The sequence below is a fragment of the Athene noctua genome, chromosome 3 (genome assembly GCF_965140245.1).
Source record: "Athene noctua chromosome 3, bAthNoc1.hap1.1, whole genome shotgun sequence".
Lineage (NCBI taxonomy): Eukaryota > Metazoa > Chordata > Aves > Strigiformes > Strigidae > Athene > Athene noctua.
Genome location: NC_134039.1, coordinates 5,318,066 through 5,339,000, shown reverse-complemented (window position 1 = coordinate 5,339,000; position 20,935 = coordinate 5,318,066).

Here is a 20,935-nt window from a genome sequence, read left to right as displayed (position 1 = left end):
CTGTGCCTCTTACTGCTCCAGCACAAGCTAGGAGCTGGATAGGGAGAAAAGCCCTTTTCCGGTTGGATTTCCCCTTTAGCACAGCTTTATGTCCTTGTATAATATGAAACAGCCTTTTCTATTTCTGTTCAAGCTCTGGAGGCTTGGATTTCCCCCAGAATTTTTGATTAACAGCTGAGCCTAAATCAGAGCTGCCTGGGGTCTCCTTTGCCTTACTGACACATCATAATATCCTTTCATCTTCTATTCCAAGCCAGTTCCTTGTTCCATCAAGCAGCTCACTCCCTCTGAGAGAGAGCACATCAATCCCTCTCCCTTCTAAGACCTTATTGAGCTGTTTCAAAGCAGAACTTCCACCACAGAGGGGAAAAAAACCTCTTTGTATGACAGTGTCAGAACCAGACTGCAATGGACACTGGATTATGGACTGCTGGTCACAAGATGGATTTTGTTAAAGGTAGTCAGCTTGTATGCTTTGCCTCACTTCAGGCTTTACCTGGGTGGTTCAGGGCCCAAACCAGTAAAGCCACACTTTTCACAGCATCTCATGTAAATTAAAGCACTCTGACAGCATGAGTTAGGATCTGTACATTACTTCTTGTCATCAGTCATACAGAGAAAAGCCCTCTGTGTGGCCTGACCGATGAATAAATTCAATTCCTGGAGATGGAGGAGATGAGACTAAATCCAATAAAACTAATTTACATCTTTAAATGGGCTGCCATTTAACCATCCCTGAATTCACTGAATCACAACAGGCTTTTCCCTTCTATTTCTGGAGACTTTGTGTGGCTTGATGGCACTGGTAACGTCAACAGCAAAAACTGTAAATGGCAAAATGGTAAGATTATACACATGCAATGTCTGCATGAGCTGCACGAGTAGGAACGCAGTCAGGCCAAAGCCAAAGTTCAGCTGGAGTTGAAACTATCGGGGAAGGTAAAAAAATCACCAGTTTCTGTATGTACTGGTAGAAGTGTGGATAAAGACAGTGTGGATCCATTACTCAGTGGGTTAAGGGACCTAGTGACAAGCTATAAGGGAAAAAAAAAATGCATTTTTGTAGGTTATATTTCACATGTACAACTTGTCCTTAGGCCTCCCAAGTTTCTGAGCCTCCTAAGACAGTCTGTAGGTATGAAGTAGTACCCACAGCAGAAAGAGCCAGGGATCATTTCACCCAGCTGAACATGCACAAGTCCATCAGACCAGATAGAGGCCATCTGAGATGTCACTGAGGGGCTAATTTCTGTCACCTTTGAAAGGTTATGGCAACTGGGGAAGATTCCTAATGACTGGAAAAAGGCAGATGTTGCACCCAGCCCAAAAAGGGTAAAAAGGATCTAGGAAACTTGTAACTGCCCATCATAACCTCAGTCCTTGGGAAGGCTGTGGAGCAAATGCTCTTAGAAGCCACTTCTAAACACATGAAGGATGAGAAGGTGACTAGAGGGAACCAACATGGATTTACTACGGCAAGACGATGCCTGCCCACTTTCATTGCTTTCTATGATGAGGTGTCTGACATTGTGGACAAGGGGAGGGGGCGGGATATTGAATACCTTGATTTTCTAAAGGCCTTTGACACAGCCTCCTGTAGTCACCTAATCATCACTGGTGAGAAATTCAGGCAGGCTGGATCAGTGGGATGAAAAATTGGCTGGAGTGTCAGGGTCAAAGTTATGATCAGTGATGTAAAGTCCAGCTGGTGGTCAGTAAACTAGGACCATCCCTCAGGTACTGGGACCATACTGTTTATTGTCTTCATTGATGGGATGAAGTGTACTCTCAGCAAGCTTGCAGATGACACCAAACTGGGAGCAGGGAGCAGTATTCCATATACTGGAGGGCAGGACCGCTATTCAAAGGGACTGGAATAGCGGGAAAAGGCTGAAGAAATGGGCTGACAAGAAGCTGATGAGGTTCAGCAAGAACAAGCACAAGGTCTTGCATTTGGGGTGGGATCTGTTATGAACCAGATCTGCAAAAATCACCCGGGGCTCACAGCAGACAGCAGGATGAACATGAGGGAGCACTGTGCCTTTGAGGCAGAGAAAGCCATCAGCATCCTGGGCTTTATTAGGAGCCAGCTGGTCCAGAGAAATCTTTTCCCTCTATTTGACACTTGTAAGACCATATCTAGACTACTGTATCCAGTTTTGGGATCCCCAGTACAAGAAGGATATTGATGTATGAGCTCAAGTTCAGTGGGGAGCTACAAAGCTGGCAAGAGGGCTGGAGCACAGTGTACAAGGAGAGGCTGAGGGAGCTGCATCTGTCCAACCTGAAGAAAAGTTGAAGGGGAGACCTTATTGGTGTCTGCAGCCATCTGATAACAGGGTTTAGAGAAGATGGAGACACTTTTCTTAAAAAGAAAGATAAGACAAGAGCAATGGGCACAAGCTGGAATGTGGGAAATTCCAAAAGGCATTAGAATACAATATTTTTACTGTAAAGAGTGGACAAATAATGGCATACAGTTTTCCAGATTCAGGCAAAATGGAAAGGCTTTGAAATCTAACTGCCAGGGTTTAACCCACATTCATTTCTGAATGTGTGTGTAGTTCTCTAACTGGATGTTTACACTCTGCTGATGTTTTTCTACATCCTTTTAGTAATAGCACTGTTTAATCAGATGGAGCAAAGACGCAAGTCCTCTGTAAAAGAGAGAAAAAATTACAAGCTTTATACTCCCTTCACTGCTGCTATGGGTAAATTTACAATTCTTCCTCAACACCCACCCCCTCTTTCAAAAAAACCCACGAGAATACCTCTCCACAGAAATTGATGAAAGAATATCTACTGGATTTTAAAGGTCATCTCTCAGACAGCCTCCAAGGGGGAAAAAATTTCAAACAAAACCTAGGAACAGACATGCAATGAAGCAGGGAGTGACTTTAGAAACTGTTTCATAACCTTACAATTGTGTTTGCCACTGAAAGCTTCAGTGGAAAGTTGAAAACACATTTATACAAAGCAGGCAGATGTTTTGTAGGCACCATTCCATAAAATAATCTATAGTCTGTCATCTTTGCACTTTGTGTCTTCGGTTGATTGTATTCATTTTTAATCTGGGTAAAAATCTATGCGCAGTAGCAAAGGAATTAAATTTATTAGATTGTTCCCTGTTAGTGGGAGTATACTTTGTCTAATTCTGACTTTTTCTAATTTCTCCTAATGCCAAGAAGAGCAGAGGCTAAAGCCCATCCCCTAGACATGAATGGGAGTTCCACCACTGCCTTCAGAATTTTTTTTTTTTTCTACTTCTGCTTTCCTCCCTGCTCCCAACAGTTTTCTCCCTTGCCCATGCAACTGCCTCAGCTGTTTTATCTCTTGCTGAGATTTCTAGTCAACTGTCAGCCAGTTGTTTCCCTGTTTTCTGCAGCATAAAGGCAAGGAGGTTTCATGCACTTTCTATGGCCCTTTGAACTAACACCTGCCTACGGTTTGGGAACCGTTAGTCAAAGAGATCTGAACTTGTCTCTGAACATGAGATCATTCTTTAGATTCCCATCTCAAAATCCAGTACAGATATCAGAGTTATGGAGATGTGTGAGATGTAGCTGAATAGGACAATTAAGTAAGGTTTTACTATTGTTCTTTACACTTGCTGATTTCAAACTCAGCATTATCAGACACTGAACTATTCCCTAAATGACATACCAGAACAGTCCCTTTTCACTTTTCCCTTTGTGGGACAAGATGGACAATGGTTGCTCCAAGGAAGGCCAAGACCTTCCCAAATACACCACCATTAATAAAGTACCTATTGAACCTGCCAACTATGTGGAGTCATGTGGAGACAACAGTGGATGAGGCTAGAAACAGAAGAACGTTAAAGTGCTTTGCCCTCTGACTACCCTCAGCAAAGCCAACAGTTCCAAAGAACTTTGGGGCCAGAATAATTTAGCAGAGCTAAATTTAAGCTGCTGTAAATGTTATCCTAACTCATTCCTACCTCTAAGTAAGCACCAGGTAAAGCTGGAGGGACATAATGCAAGAGAGCCACCTTCTTACTGATCTTACAACCCAAGCTCAAACTTAAGTATAGTTCAGCCAACCTCCAAGCTGCTATCTCCATTGCATACACTTCAAGAATGTAAGATTTATGTTTCAAATGATGCTGCCCACGTTTTCTGACGTTTTCCCCTAAGTATACACAAGATGGTAAGTAATCCTGCAGAACGCGTAGGACACATCTTTCCATCCTGCCTGCTAATGACTCTTGGAAGCTTCAGATGTTTCATTAATAAATCTAATTTCCAATTATACCAGTGCTTTGATCAAAAAAAAAATAAGAGGACAATGAGGTAATTGACTTCCCCCATCAGCTAGCTCAAACTAACTGGAATGTAAACAACAGAGACAGGGAACAAAACTATGCAAAGGAAAAGAGGAGTAGGGCATTACTGCAGTGTTAAATTTTGTCTGGGTATGCAAACATAAACACAGGGTTTTTTAAGGAAAAATTTGACTTCTCACTTCCTATTTAACAATTCCATTACGTAACGTAAATATGTCAAAACATCTCCAGATTCCTTCATGCTGAAAAATCAGGTTATACTTAAACAAAGTTTGTGTGTGTCCTTCTCTGGCAGTGACCAATTAAATGTCACTGTTTTAAACACCATTTTTAGAACCGGCTTTTATAAGTTGCCAGATGAGGTCACAACTGCTTCCTGTTAATTGCTAGACATTTTACTAAAACTCAGAATTGACAGCACACATGTTTTCTGTTGTTTGCTTGATTGTCTGATTTAAAGAGGTGTGGGGGGGAGAGGGGGAGCCAGGGGGTCATTAATCAATGAATTGGGAAACATTCATCTTCTAAACGGCTCTGCCAGCACAAGACAAGTCCAGCCACTCCATCCTCCCAAGCAGACAACTGTTTCACTTCAGGTGTGAATTTTTCAGGATGTCAGGGTGTTGCCCTTGCCACAGCACAGGCTTCACACAAGTTCTTCACCCAGTATCAGTCTTCTCTATCATTCCCAACTTTCTACCCAGATGCAAAGTACCAGAGAAAGGTTGTAACCTCTGCTGGAAACACGGCTTCAGGGTGTGACCCTGGGATACTGCCACAAGACTAAAGTCTCCCCTGCCTGGCAAGACTGCCCATTACTCTCAGGGCAGACAGCAGGAGAGATCCGTTATGTTCCCATTGATATTTTCTGGGATCTTTTCACATGAGGATCTTCTGTTTATTCTCTAGAGTCCCTGTGTAGACCAACACTAACCGAAGATCTCCTGCAATACAGGCAGCTCATAACTCTAACAGGTCTTGGAGTGAACAGTATGAGAGTATTCTCCAGCTGAACCAGCTAGTATTCCCCATCAAAGCCAACACTGTAGCTCTGAGAGACTAGGTAAAGCATGATATTGGCATCTGCTACACCCGAAAAGGTTGACACAGTGAAATTATCTGAGCCACCAAGATGAGATCTTAGTCAACAGCTGCTTTGCCAGTTATGAGGCCTAGCATAAAGGACATAGCCAACATAAAGATGAACCAATAACCAGATTGTTTTCAATACAAAAGGGTCAGTACATGGGTGAGCACTGGGGGTACAAACAAGTCAGATTATACATAATCAACATCAATCCCACTGACCCCAACAACAACACCACACAACCAACAATGGGTGGAATAAATGGTGACATGCAGTCTCCCATAGAAGGGACGGGAGACAACCGAGTCAACAAGCCAAACACATCAGACCAAGGAAGCCACACACTGAATCTCTACAGAGCCCACGTTTACAAAAGCCAGACCTGAGTGGAGCCCAGTCCCAGGGAGGCAGGAGGTCCTTCCCCAACAGGGAACTCTGCACAGGGCACCCACCTCACACACAGACACTGCCCCTCCTGCAAGGGGTCCCAGCTTTGATCCCTCAGTGGGACACCTGACCTTGGGTTACTCACTGCAGACACCTGGGGCTCCTTTACCCAATGGCTCTGTCTGCCAGGCCGGAGCACCCTGGGGGGAAGCCTGAAGGGAAACTCACCCCGCTTTGGGAAGGGCTATGGGAATCACCCATATGTCAGCCTTAATTTGGGGCTTGGGGTTGAAACCCCAGCATTTCAACAACATAAAGAAATAGCATTCTTAAAAGATACAAGAAAAATTAGTCCCTTAAAGAAATTTACATCATTTTCACTGGTAAAGGGAACATTTTTCCCTCAGTACTTTCCTAGCTGAAAAGGGCAGGTTATCAAACACAACTCCTGGTATAAAGCAGTGACTATCAAATTGATTCTATGCACAAAACAACCTGAAATAAGCTCTCAGCGAGCTTAAGCCACCAAGTGAATGGAAATAGCACAAGCTTATTTGGTGACCACCTGATTCAAATCAATCCAACCAGATGAGATTTTGTGGGATGCTTTTGTGGGGACAGAGGGTTTCCTATCCCATCTCTTTGTAGGCATATCATATAATGTTGAAAAAACTTTTGCAGTATCATTGCTCAGCATCTGCCTTTGGGCAGAAACGCTTAGATTCACATTCTCTCTCAGTCCTTTCATAATGGTGGTCTTTGCAAGAATTAAGTTGAGGAGCTTTCTAAGAAATCAGAAGAGTCAAGTGCTGTATATGCCATGAGGGATAACAATGTGGTACATTCCCTCAGAGTCCTCTGCACGCCTTTGCAGACAATTAATCTTGTTCCTGAAGCAGTTAGCAGACCCTACTCCATACATTGAAGAGGACGTCATGAATCCAACCTCACTCTGAAGGCAGAAGAAATGGAGGTCTGTTAGGACTACAACAGCCAGCTCTTTAGTCCCAAAGCCTGTCCAGCAGGCAGTGAGGGATGTATGTTAGGCTTTACAGGAGGACTCTAAGCGCTAGAACCTGCCAGCTAGCTCCAGATGATTCCTATCTCTGTGTGTATCAAAGAACATCCCCAGTCTCGATGCCCGCCACACTGCTGGAGCTCCTCTCTTCCTCAGCTCAAACAGGCACCATGCACCAGCACAAGCCCGAGCTCACCATCACTTACTAAAAGGATTGGCAGGACATGCACTCTGAAGTTTTAGGTCAAACACACCAGGGCCGTGTTCTTTCCAGCTCATGTTTGGTTGCAGACCATGCGGAGTCCGTGCCAGGGGTACATCAGCAGTTTAAGGACCGCGGTGGATGGCTCTGTAAAGAGCTAGAAAGTGATAAATCACATAGAGCCCCCTTTGCCCCAGATACAGACCTGGCTTTTCCAAAACTCCACTAAAACATACTTACACCCTGTGAATCTGGGATTTTGGGAATATCAGGGATTGTTACGTGAAAGTTCTCCACCCACTGACCTCCCCTGCGATAGATTTGAACCTCTCACTGACACCTTCCTGTGACCACTCAGAAGAAACATCGATCTTTTCACCTTGTCACAGGCCCTTTGGTTGTACTGTAAATAATTTTTTATTGTGAATATTCTTGACTTTAATTTGTCTTCTTGCTCACTGCAGTCACTTTTAAATCCGGCCCTGAATTCACCTTGGAAGCAGGACTGAAGGAAACAGCCCTACTTGTCTGAACATCTGCAAGATGTGAGCAAAAAAACAGAGCAAGTTCAAGTTACCCCTCCTAAAAAAGTGACAGATATGAGTAAGAGGTACCGCTCATGAGACACCTCTGTGGAGTAAACATTTTGGACTAATATTCCAGGCAACAACTACAGAGAGGCTCTAACAACAGATTGACCAGCCATCTATTACATTTCAAACAAAGTGACTCAAAGGAAAATGTTCCAAACAGGCACCGCTGGGCATTTGACTCAGCCCAAGCAATGTTTTAACTATTGCTTTGCCACAAAGCATACACGTGACTTCTGTAAACCATGCCCGGGTAGCCACTTTTGTATGCGTGCATAGCACATCTGACTGTTTTTTCCACCAACATTCTGAAGAGAGTAACCGTCACAGGGTGCTGTTGTTTCCTCTCAGTGTATCATGCCAGGTTCAAATTAACTATTTAGCTTTGCTTTTTTTTTTTTCCCCCCCCCCTCCTTAAATAACATTAGCATTCTGGGTTAGCTGAAGGCCTAAAAGCTGGTTTTAATTTAAATATAAATAATACCCAGAGTGACTGTGTGATTGCACTAAAAATAGATTGTTTTCTGTTCTAAATGTTTCACTGATCTTAAAATTGGGGGGAGGAGGGGAATGGGACAGGATGTCCAGATCTTTTTTAGTCTGAGGGTGCCTCAAATCTGTGGCATTCTGTCTCTAGACAAGTGGGTCGTTTCTGAGATACCATTAGTTTATCTGGAAATGCATTTAGCACACTTTACCAGCACATCTATTCAGTATGTGGTTCAGAAATCATGAGGGGAAATCACACACTGTTAAGACTAAGCATTCTTGAGCGAGCCTCAGTTATGGCAAGTTCAGCAGCAGAAAAAGAAGCTGTGGTGAGTGCAGTTACTGAAATTTTCCAAATAAATAAAGCAAACAAGTTGCTCCAGGAAGAAACTCATACCTATATGATTTATAACAGTGGGAGCTAGTCCATGAAGGCAAGTTGAACCCAGTGAACCAGCAGTCACAGGCCACCCGTGGGCTGCACGGAGCCTTTGCTCCTTGTAACCAGTCCGTGACAACTGGTACGGCCCTCATCTGTTCTGAGGTGTGTGTGGCTTCTAGCAATGCTCAGCAACTTTATTGGCTTAAAGGTTGCTGATGAGCTCCAATGTGGGTTAGCATCAACAGGGAAAAATATAGGGATCCTATTTACAGCCTTGCTGGCAGCAGACAGGTAAAAAAAATAAAAAAACCCTTCTCCAAAATCAATGTTTGCTTTACTGAGGGCCTCCTTAGGTGTACATTGGAAACAATTCTGTCTGTCTTCCACCACAGTTAAGTCACCCTACAGTGTGGTGTGCCAGCCAGTAGTAGTTAGCAGTCCAGAATCAACAGGTTTCTGCTGTTGAGCAGTACCAGACCATATTGGCCAAAAGCAGATGGAAAATATTAAATGTGACATGTCACCTGATGAATGGTGATAAAGAACAAAAAGTAGAGACTAGGGGGCATCTTTTTCACCCTACTTGTGACCTGGCATAACGGCCAGCACCACTGACAGGAGGAGTGTTTTTAGCAGTGGGACTCCTTATAAGCCAGCCCCTCCTCTCCCTCCTCATCACACACTCTCAGCTCAGAGGAGGTTGTGTCATGGGACAGATTCCTAGTCCAGCCACCAGCACCCTGTACGATTTTTCATCCTGGACAAAGCCACTCGTAATACAGAATCAATGAGAAATCTTAATTTATTGCCTTCGATAGGAGGAACTTTATCCCTGCTGTTCAAAACCATGGCTGGCCAGCCAGTGCACAGAGAAGGAGACAGAAGTGCAGCCTCTGAAGGCAGGCTGAAAGCAGAACCTATTGCACTTTGGCTGCTTTCTGATTATCCTGACTACACGTAGTTCTCTCTGTCTTCATCTCTGCACATGAATTTTTCACTGTGAGGGGATCCCAGATCCAGAAACTGTGTGTTACTAACTCCTGACATTCTGAGTTAAGACTAATCATTCCTTTTCTCTTTATCACTTTATGGCAAGTGATGGGGTTCAAGTCTTACATACTCTATGTCCGTTCTGATCTCATCCTTATGGATTCTAGGTGCTAATGGAAAGGCATTATTAACGCCCTTGTTATGGAGTATCTGGTTTTTCTCAAGTCAGCGGAGTGACATTTTCAGAATCATGAACTCTGTTGTGTCAGATTTGCCGCCTGGCTTTCCAAGCAGCAGATAGATAATGCTCCTCAGGCACTGCATTCCGTAACAGAGCATTTCAGGCAGACACAACAATGTCTGTGGCTAAACCAGCAAAGCGCCTGAGACCCAAACAGCTCTGATGCTGCTGGAGATGTTATACAGTTCGGTGAGGCTGCCTGTTATTCCTAGCTAAATGTACACATGGAGCGAAGCAGATGATGGATTTCTGTAGCAGATCATGAAGCCAAGCAGCCCCGGGTAGCGAAGGCTAGTATGGATTTTGATTGACATGATTTCATTAAAAGAAGATGGAAAAAACATTTACTTGTTACCCAAAAACTATTTGCCAGCATTAGCTCCCCAGCCCCAGTGCCTTCTCTGGGGCTAGCGGATACACGCGCCATCTCGGAGGCTGAGTGAAGTCAAAGGGACTCTACTTCAGCCCAAATCTGTCCTCAGGTAGAGCCAGTTGCAAGATCAGGCCAAAAGCGTGGTAGAGTGTTTATGCCAGCAGACATTCAGTGCAGGAGGTTGGAACCAAAGTCCCTCAAGCAAGGAACAACCCATGCAATGCAAACTGTCTGTTAGGAGTAGCTTCCTCCTCTGTGCTTGGAAAAACTCCTCTCTTACAACGTACCACCAAAGAAGCAGAAACGCACTCCCGTGGACAGGGGATGGTGTATTGCTCAAATCGTTATTTCATCTTCAGCTGACTGGTGGCACTGCACCCACCATTCCTTCAGTGCTCCGCTAGAGCTTCTGCTAACAAACAACACACACTTCAGGGCTTGACCTTCTGCAGGGCTTGCCAGTTCTGCCAGGGCTTCGTTTACACACTTGGCATGTACTTCGGTGAGCCATACTGGAGCAGGCAGCTAAAGTAGGCTTTTTTGCTCCTCAAAAAGAGAAGAAAGTGCTTGTTACAAATCATTCCACTACTATCAGGACCCCTTCTCCCACCCACCCACGAATCTTATTAAAAAGAATGTGCATAGTTATTATAGTGATTTCCATGTTGTCATACTTTTATCCTGAGAAGAGTGTGAAATGTGCTTTTCCACATAATTTACTGTTTTCCTGTGATTCATGAAACCTCTTTTCACATGAATAATTGGTCACTTCTTGTTTATGTATCACCATGGCACATAGCTCCTAGCAGGCCAAGAAAAAAGACACAAAGCTAACATTTAATCATTACATCCACACATAACCCACCCCTCCAACCCAAACTCCTTGCTTTTTTACCTCCCCCCCCCCCAAAAAAAAAAAAAAAAAAAAAGGCACAGATTTTTTTTTTGATGGAGGAAACGTTTCCTAAAAAAGATCCTGACAGTTTTACCTTTCTTAGCACTCATTAACAAATTTCTTTGCTTCATGCTTGTTTTGTGTTTCACATTTTCCAGTGTAAGGAAAACAACCAAGAAGTCCCTTACAAACAAACTGAGACGGTGGAGAAGGAGGAATGTTCTGAGTGCATGGCTGCTGGGAATGGCAGCTTTCCAAAAACCAATTTGTTTATTTCTCAGGGGAGATACGGTCGCAATGATGCTTATCAATAGTCACCTGAATTAGAAAGCACCTCAGCATGTTGTCAGAATAGTGTTTCAGCTTCTAAACACTTTAACGACACTTTATTTTTACAGTGCAGTAAATTGAGGCAAATATTAATTTGTTTACAATGACTAGTCAGTGAGTCACTGCTCAAGTAACTCCGCAGTCAAGCTTTGATTTGCAAAACTCTCCCTCTGCCTTCAACTGCTTCCTAAATGGACTGCATGATTAGCTCAGTGTGACAACATCTGTGACAGATGAATGTGCATCCCTCTGTGTGTGTGTGTGTGTGTGTGTAGATTTGTGCTTCCTGCCTTTAAAGCTGAGGGCCACCTTGTGAAATATTTTGACAGTAGATGAAAAAAAAAAAAAATCAAACAGAGAGTTATATTCCTACTTGACAGCATCGTACCATGGCAATCCAAAAACACATCAGAAAACAGAAGTCAGCAGGAACACTTAAGAACAGAGGAAAAACCATGTTGGCTTAAGACCAGCTATCAATCTAGCCCAGTAGGCTGTGTGATTCTGCAGAATCAATGCAAAAAATGAATGCAAAAAAAAAAAAAGAAAAAAAGAAAAGAAAATGTTTGTTGTTGGGAATACACGAGGACATCAATCTCCTTCTTACCACAAACCCAAAGCAACATCAGGTTTTAAGACCAGGGGGAAAAAAAAAAAAAAAAAAAAAAAAGCTGAGTGGTTTTTACCTCATATAGACATGAGTCAAAACCAAAGCCTCAAAATCTGATCTTATTAAAAAAAAGGAGGGTGAGCTGTGAGGCTTTTGTTTTCCTTTTTTTTTGGCAGCAAGGTAGAGACAGGAGGGAGTGAAACTTTGGCGAGTTGTGGGGGTTAGGACATGGGAGGAGAGAGGACGACAAAGGAGAGAGAAAAACAACTGCTCGGAGTCTAATCTTCTGATTCAAATACACCTTAGCAGCACTGGTTGGGAAGCAGACTCAGAAGTGGAAAGAATTTCTGGATCCAGATCAAAACAGCAGAAACATCTTAATCTTTGCTGGGCCATAATCTCCTGAGAAGGCTTGTGAGAATTTGATCCTGTCATTCCCAAACTCGAATCTTAAAACTGATTTGGACCAGAATTACAGTTGGTTAGAAAAATGTTATTACTTCTTCCTGTGGAAAAAAACAAAAACCAACAACCCAACAAAAACAAAAATGGAAAAAAATTCATCCAAACCCAAAGTGCATGGGCTCATTACAAGCTCAGGAAATCGACTCTATTTAAATCTCTTTCGGCACCGCTCTCCAACTTTAATAGTGCGTGTGTGGAAGCAAATATTACACAGAAGTTCATCCTCCCCTCCTGGTCCCCTGCCTCTCTGCCCCCGCCCCAACCCTAGCTCTACATCTGAATGGTCACTAGTTGTTTTTTCTTTTCTGATTAGTCTTGTCAAGACTTTCTCTCACTAACCACCATTTTACGTTCTTTTCAGCGTTGCTCACTCCGATGTGTCTGTTTGTGACCTGTTATCGCATCCTTGCACTCTTGTGTTTGGTTCAGCCCCTGCTTTGCTGGATTCCCTGGTACCATCTCCCAGTGCTGCTTGGTCCTCTCTTAACAGCTGCTTTGCTATTCCCTTATTCTATCTTCTCTCATCCAGTCTTCTAACCTTCAGGATGGAGTATCTCAATGCTGGTTGACTTCTCCCAACTTTCCATTCGCACTGCTGGGACTCTCGTATGGAAATGCACGCTTGGGAAGGATTTCCTCCATACTGAGAGCACTCTCTCCTCACCACTGGCACTGCACACCAACCTCTTCCTCTAGACTATGCTCTTTCTCCCTCTTTCCCCCATTCTTATGCTTCTAGCTCTTGACAGTGCAACAACGTTGTGAGATGAGGAAAGGCCTATGGGAGACTTGCATTGTTTTTCCATCCCTGTTGACGTGAGCGGAATGGGTATCCACTTAAACAAGTTGTCAGTGGGGTTACGGTGTCAGTGCATGTCTGGTGGGCTGTCCTGCCAGCTGCCCACCCATCCACTCACTCTCTCCTTCGACAGGATGGGGAGAGAAAAATAAGATGAAAAAGCTCAAGAGTCAAGGTAAAGACGGGGAGATCATCTTACTGTCAAGAAGTAAAACACTCGACTTGGGGAAAATTAATTTAATTTATTGCCATTTAAAAGAAGAGTTGAATGGTGAGAAACAAAGACAAAAAATTAAAACAACTTCTTCCCCCTCCCCTCCTATTTTTCCCAGGGTTCAACTTCACCCTTTCATTCCCAACTCCCCTACTCCTTCCCTACCAAGAGGAGCAGGAGGATGAGGAATGGTGGGTTATGGGGTCAGTCCATAACAGCTCATCTCTGCCACTCCTTCCTCCTTACACTGTCCCCCTGCTCCAGTGTGGGTCCTTCCATGGGCTCCAGTCCTTCAGGAGAAACCTGCTCCAGTCCTTCAGGAGAAACCTGCTCCAGTGCAGGCTCTCAGTTCCCTCAGGAAATACCCATCTGCTCCATCATAGGGACCTCCAGGGGTTGCAGTGTACGTACCTGCTCCTGCGTGGGCTTCTTGTAGCGTGGGAATCCCTGCTCCAGTGCCTGGGGCTCCTCGTCCCCCTCTTTCTTCTGACCTCACACTTCTTTTCCTTACCCCTCATTGCCCGTGCAGCGTTTTGTCCTTTCTTAAATATGTTTTCCTCAAGGTGCCACCATCTTGGCTGGAGGGCTCAGCCATGCCCTGCGGTGTGTCTGTTAGAGCTGGTTGGAATGGGCTATGTCCAGCACTGGGCAGTCCCTGCACAGCCCCCTCCTCACAGAGGCCACCCCTGCAGCCCTCCAGCTCCCAAAACCTCAACACCAACACCCAACAGACTGTGCCTTTACTATTATTCTAGCATAAGTTCCAGCATCTGGAAGATCCCCTTTATTTCCAAATCACCAGCTGTATCTTCTGCAGGTGGATTCACCGATCTGTTTCTCTGTATGTTGCCAAAAGAATTGAAGCGAATCTGCAGAACTGAGGTGAATCTAAAGAATTGAGGAGAATTTGCAGAATTGCAAAATATTGAGGGCTGTATTTTTTTTTTTTTTTTTATTTTTTTTTGGAAGCCTAGCAGCCTGTTTCTTATCTTGGCTACAATTGTCTAACCATGCTATTTTTATTTCACATTTACAGCAGTTTTAGCCTGTGCCATTTGTTCAGTCTTGGATTGTCTTTAGGCAGATTTTTTATTTTTTCTTGGATGCTCTTCATTTCTCATTACTGCTTGATACGACTTTCTTGTGGGAAATAAATACAGTTTTCACTAGCCCTGAAAATGCACTCGGTGTGTTGATAACTCAAGACTATTCTTTGCATCATCACTCTCTTGCCTTGCTTACCAGGTAACCCTCAGGCACTGAATTCACTTTGAAATGAGTGGACCTCATACATGTGCAACGTTCACATGGCACTGAATTATCACACCACGCCATGGTCTGGTCTGGAAGCGATGAAGATAGGCCTTTCTCAGGGCACACTGAAAGCCTGATTGTTCTGAGAAAGTTTATTTATTTTTTTCAGTGTCCCTGTAAGATTGCTAATGATGATGAGCCATTTGCTTAGCCTTCCTTCTGCTCTCTGCAATGCTGCTTCCCTTGGAAAACACGTGGCAGGAGTGCTTTTAGACATGACAATAAAAACGACTCTCCAGTGCAGCCATTTATTCATTTGCAATATTTTACATGTCAAACATCATAGGGTTGGGAAAAAAGAGTCTTCATACTTACTATTATTAATTCAGTCTTATTCCAGTATTAAGTCATTATTTATTTACAGTACTAAATAAGAACTTCTTACAATGCTGATGGATCATTATTCTTCCACAGTTTTTCCCCTTTTTCCATTCACAGACACAAGCTGCCTTTTGGTATTGATTTGTAAAATGAGAACCAGCCATTTTCTACTAGTTTCCCAGTCAGTTAATGGAAAGACACTGTATTCAGCATGCTCTGATGGGTGAAAGTCCATTGCATTGTCTTTACCCCAGTGAACTTCTATGAGGACCCACTATGCTTTAAAAATTTATATTTCTGCCGAGAACCTGTGAATAACCACTTTTACTTACGTTCTTTATTTTTAACCTTACTTTAGATATATCCATAGGTTAATCAATGGGAAAAAAGAATTGTTATCTTTCCTCAGGAGTACCAAGCTCTCCCCTGCTTGTTGGCAATCATATTTAAAAATGTAATTGCCGAGATTGAAGTCACTGGTGCTGCAAATGTATGTTTTGATGATTTTATCGTGTTGTATTGCGTATCAGAATGAGGTAAGACTTGGACTTTCTAATGTGAAGAAACTTTCCTGTAAACAGGATCATCGACAGGAATTTGACACATGGAGCAGTTGTCGGTTTCCACATTATTGCCTTATCTGTATCCAAGCTGCCTAGCAGCCTGTCAGTTTGGTATGTAATAAACCAAATAATGTGGGAATGATTAATTCAGGGGCTGCATGATTTTACTCACATTTGTGGCAGACTGTCAACAAAAAGTAGTGAGGACTCCATACTCTCTTTAAACACAGAGGCTACTGCTCCGGTAACCACATCATAAGAAATATACAGTGGGATTTACATTTTTTTTACACAAAGTCAAGTCCCTCTGTTTTCTAGTGTATCCTACAGCCTTGATTTGTTCAAGGAAGGAGAGCCATCCCTTTTCCCCTGAATAATCTAAATAAAAAAATGTTTGTCAAGAGTTTTGAGGCTATATGATGCAGGACAACCCAACAGAATGACACAATGCTTATATTTCCTTATTAGTAGCAGAAGACTGTAAGATCACAAATGAAGACAGCCTTAGTGTAAAGAAAACTTGAGAACTAACCCCAAATCTTCACCCTGAGGGGCAAGAGACGTTATGACCATGTCACTGAGGTTAACAGCAAGATGGGAGAGGCAGGGCAGAAGTGTGACAACGTCCTTCAGGTGAACCACTGACGCTTGCTAGAAAAAAAGTGCCCAAAGCTTGGTAGTGATGACAACTAATATTTAGCTCATTTGCAGGTACACAGCAGCACCTTGTTAGCATCCTGCTCTTTGTAGGATCTGGGGCAATATGGCATGAAGGGAGGTGAACTGGGTTATATAGTGAGTGCATTCTCTCTGCCTGTGCAAAGGTAGCAAAGACCCTTAATTTCCTTACCCTTATGGATCAGGCTAAGGCAGATCCTCAGGACTTCCATAAGGAAAGGAATGAGACTCCTTCACTGTCTCCTCTGTGTGAACCTTGAAGTGGTTGTGTTATTTGTTCTTTTTAACAAGTACGTGTTTCACGGGTTTTAGAAGTAATGACCTGCCTTTGAAATGAAACAAATCCCTAAATTGATGAGGATGAAAACCAGTCTTCTAAGTAATTCTGTCTCATCAGCCAATTTTAAGTGCTAAAGGCACTGGACTCTTGCTTGAAGACACACAGTCAGATACACAGAATTCCTTTCATTAAAGGAATGCCGAAAGTCTTCCTCTATAGCAATCCATCCTCTATGCAAAGACATATCAGCAGTTTTTACTGATGAAGCAGAAAATAAAATTCCAGATCTTTTCATACAGTCAGTTTCAGTACAGTATCTAAAGTGTCTTTAATACAGTGCACAAAATTCAATATTAAAAGGCCAATACTGTAGCACAGCGTGTCAGGAACCACTGCTGAGTAGAAGATGTCCTGTCACTGTGCAAGTGTGATAAAACTTTCCTCCAAGACTCAGAACACATGACAATCTATGCAAGTGAAGGAGTTCTCCCTGCAAATTTTGAGTACGCTGACAGGTTTGTTGAGAGAAATTGGCAAGATGACATCTTTGGACATGGAAGCACCATGTTCCCAGCTGGACTCCAGGCTGGAATGTTTTTCAGTGCTTCTTTCTCTCCTTGACAGAGAGTCCTTTTTGAGGGCGGTGTAGCTGATCTTCCCTCAAAGCTCCATTGTCAAGAAGGCAAGGCATTAGGCAGAAACAATGAGCAAAATCCTGGCCTTGTCGATTAACAGCACTGGTAAAATCCACTAACAAACTTTGACTTGCAAGTCAGCAAAGAATACATCTGTTCTGGTTGATTTCTGGACTTTCAGAATGTATTTTTCAGAGCACTATAAAAAACATCACTGACCAACAGGCTTTCTTAATTAATAAAACCAAGCAAATTTGGCACCCAGTTTTGTCTTCTTTAAAGGAAAACAGCATCCATTTCACTGAGCTCAAGAACAGAAAGTCTAGAAAGTGTGAATCAACCCTCACTATAATGTAGAAAACCTTTAAAAAGTTGTTAATTGACATTTCTGAGCTTAGTCCTGGAGGCAGCTGTAATTAAATTATTCATGACACCAACAGTATACAAGGCACATAAAAGACTTTAATCCACTTACCGGCTTGATTTATTGAAGCTTAACCAACAGAAAGAATATGATTATAACATGTAATTGGTACAGACAGCTGTGCTGTATGATTTCTCTGTGAAAACCAGCATGCACTTCTGGATGCTTATTCATCAGAATAGGTATTAACATTTGGCCCCAACATGCAAAAGAAAAGATCAAACATCCATTTGGATCCTTCTTAAATACAGCAGTGGATGACCTCGTCATCCCCTCCTCCACCTCACTTTCTCTTTGCAGGATTTGTTGAAGAAAAATTGCCTTGAAAGCTGTGAATAGATATTATGGCGGTGATATTTGTATTACATACTGATATAATAAAATTGAGTGTAATTTGATGCTGATCCTGCTTGTAGTTATTTGCCTTCTTCTGAGTAGTCTTGTCATTCACGAAGTGTGTAACTACCAGTCTTTTGTGGACCTTCTCCACTGTTGTCTTGAGCTTATAGGAATTTTTATTTCAATCTCTGCAAATGAAAAATTATTTTGTCTGAGACCTAAACACATTTATTTCTAAGAAGATGAACAGATGATATATTACCTCTGAACACAACATCTGGATCCCTTTCCATTTTATATGGTAGGCATTTAAAGACTTCTTCATTGTGTAAATAACTCTGGTTTTAATATTAGTGTAACGGTCAAGGAAGAATATGTTCATCATCCTGATACAATAGTACCCCCAGCGAGGACCATTCCTCCAGAGAAGCTCCTCGAACATTCTGTCCAGGATGCCCAGGAATCTCTACTGATATTTATCACACTAATGTATTTAATGACATCAACATGTCAGCCTTGCAATGCTTTTAAGCTTTACAAAGCATAAACTTTATTTTATTTTGAGGTTTTGGATGTCATTTTGAAGTCTCATGTAGTACTCTTTTTTGAGAGATGAGACGTTCTGGTTAAATTGTCTGGGTCTGTTAAGAAAGAAAGCACTGTTAAGATTGAGAAGTTCTGAGTCCTGAAACCAATTACTCTTTAAACTGAACAGGAAAAATGTGAATCTTTACCTTCCTTATTTTCTTGACTCATTTTGCCGGTTACATCTGAAAAGTTTGTAGGTTCAGTTGAATACTTTCTAAAGGATTCACAACCCCCTGTCTGCACTTCTCATTCAAACCTGTCATCCCTCTCTATTCTGTAAAATTACACCTTTTTAAAAAATCTTAATACACCACAATGTTCACATTATAAAGCATACCTCTTGGTCTCTCCTTCCTCCCCAAGCCCCTTTCAATTCATAAACCACAATACAATTATTTTGGGTTTTTTTTCTGCATCTAGAGAACTTCAGGTCTTTCCAATAGCCTTGCCCTCACTACCAAAAGAGCATATGGAAAATAAATTCCATCTAGCTTACAACTTCTCCTTTTGTTTCACCATCATGCTCATGTACATTTATGAAAACACTGTTCCTTTTGCCCTTGGGCAAGGAACACATGAAAAACATGCAAAAAAACCTTAAAGACACAAGAGTTGGAAAATTGTATATGGACAGTTTTCTTAAATAATCATGCTTTCCAGAGTCAGCGTTACTGTTTTGAACAGACCAAATGTAGTTCTGTGGTATTCGGGCAACCACTGAAATCCTTGGCTGCTGACACTCCAGGACAGATTTTGACTCATTCTAACAATAATCCATAAAAAACCCAAGATGCTCTCATTTGTATGACTCTAAACCCAACAAACTTACAAAGATTCATCCAGCTTTTTATCAGACTACTATCCAGCTGTAAAATCTGTCAGTCGGTTGAATTTGCAGAAGACAGACTGAGCATTCCATAATGACCCCCTTTCCTTTGTCAAGTAAAACTAGTGGTCAGAGATATATAACGAATAGTAGCACCTTACATTTACCTTCACGTTTCCACTACTGTCAAGCTTGATACTAAAATGGACCAATTTATATCTTTGTGATAGTGATGTTGCTGATATCACGGAATGTATATTTTCTAGGCATTTCAGCAGGGATACTACAGATTCACTATTAGTTCTGATGTACCAAGGAAGAAGCAACTTATTTCAGCGAGAATATGGAAATACATTCTTCTCACCAGTAGTATAATACTAATGAGACACACATACCCCTTCACCAGGGTCTCAGCCAACAGCTTATCCACCTTCCCCACTATGCCATGAACAGAAAAAAATGCAGACGTTTTCTTCAAAGAACTGATCATGAAATCTGTTTTTGAAATAACTTCTCGGTCTATTTCCAGAACCATACAGAGACAAATCTCTGTGTGTGTGTGTGTGTGTTATAGTCATTGTAGTCGCAATTGCAAAATATGTGAGGAAGGATGAAATTTTGAGCTGGAAATAATCAACAGCAGAATTCCTGCTGACTTCCTGGGAGCCAGAGCTTTGCAATCACTCTCTAAATATGTAATCTATGGTCATAATAAAAGAGCAGGATGTTTAAGTAATGGAGTTTTTTAAATTATCGCCACAAAAATAGAGACTGGCCATGTATCACCATGTATCTTTCAGAAAATTGACATGAAGTCTTAACTGATGCCGTAATTTGGTAGTAGTACAGGAACTGAAACGTCCTTCAAAGTTCACTCAGCAACACCAATTCTGTTTCTCCCTTACTAAAGGGCCTCCTACCATTATCCTGTAGAGGGGATCAGTTAAGACAAGCTTCTGTTTGAACTCAGAGAGGTGCAAAACCCTTTGGCTTTTGTGAGAACACAAAATATTTTAACTCGGAGTAAGAGAACGAATGTCAGTGAGTTGCCATCTGATGGTGATCTAATATCTGTTAATATAGATTTACTATCAAATCTGGGAAAAAAAAAAAAAGGATAAATCGGTAGCATTTTGTTGATAATTGTATGTTAGGATATGTGTATTAATAAACTGCTCATTTTTTTACTGGTGTTCACTGTCAAACTGTTTAAAAATGCCCTCTGAAAAAAATAGAATAGTCTGAGTGTTTATTCAATAATACTTTCTTTGTGTATCCTGTTATCCAGGCCGGACAATGGAAAGTGTTTAAAAAATGCTGGTTTTCTATGTCTGAAATGTGAGGAATTACAGGCAATATAAACAAATGTGAACCTCTGACGCATATTAAGACTGTCATAATCACACGGCATGTAAGACGTGGATAAAATACCCATACCACATCTATCACAGGAAGTTATTGTTATTTTCATAGGATAATAATCGTAATTATTATTATCACAGGACTGTTGTATCACTGAGAGGTGATAAAAGTTTAAAATACACACTATACAATAAACAAGATCAATTATTTTTTTTTTTTAAATACACACT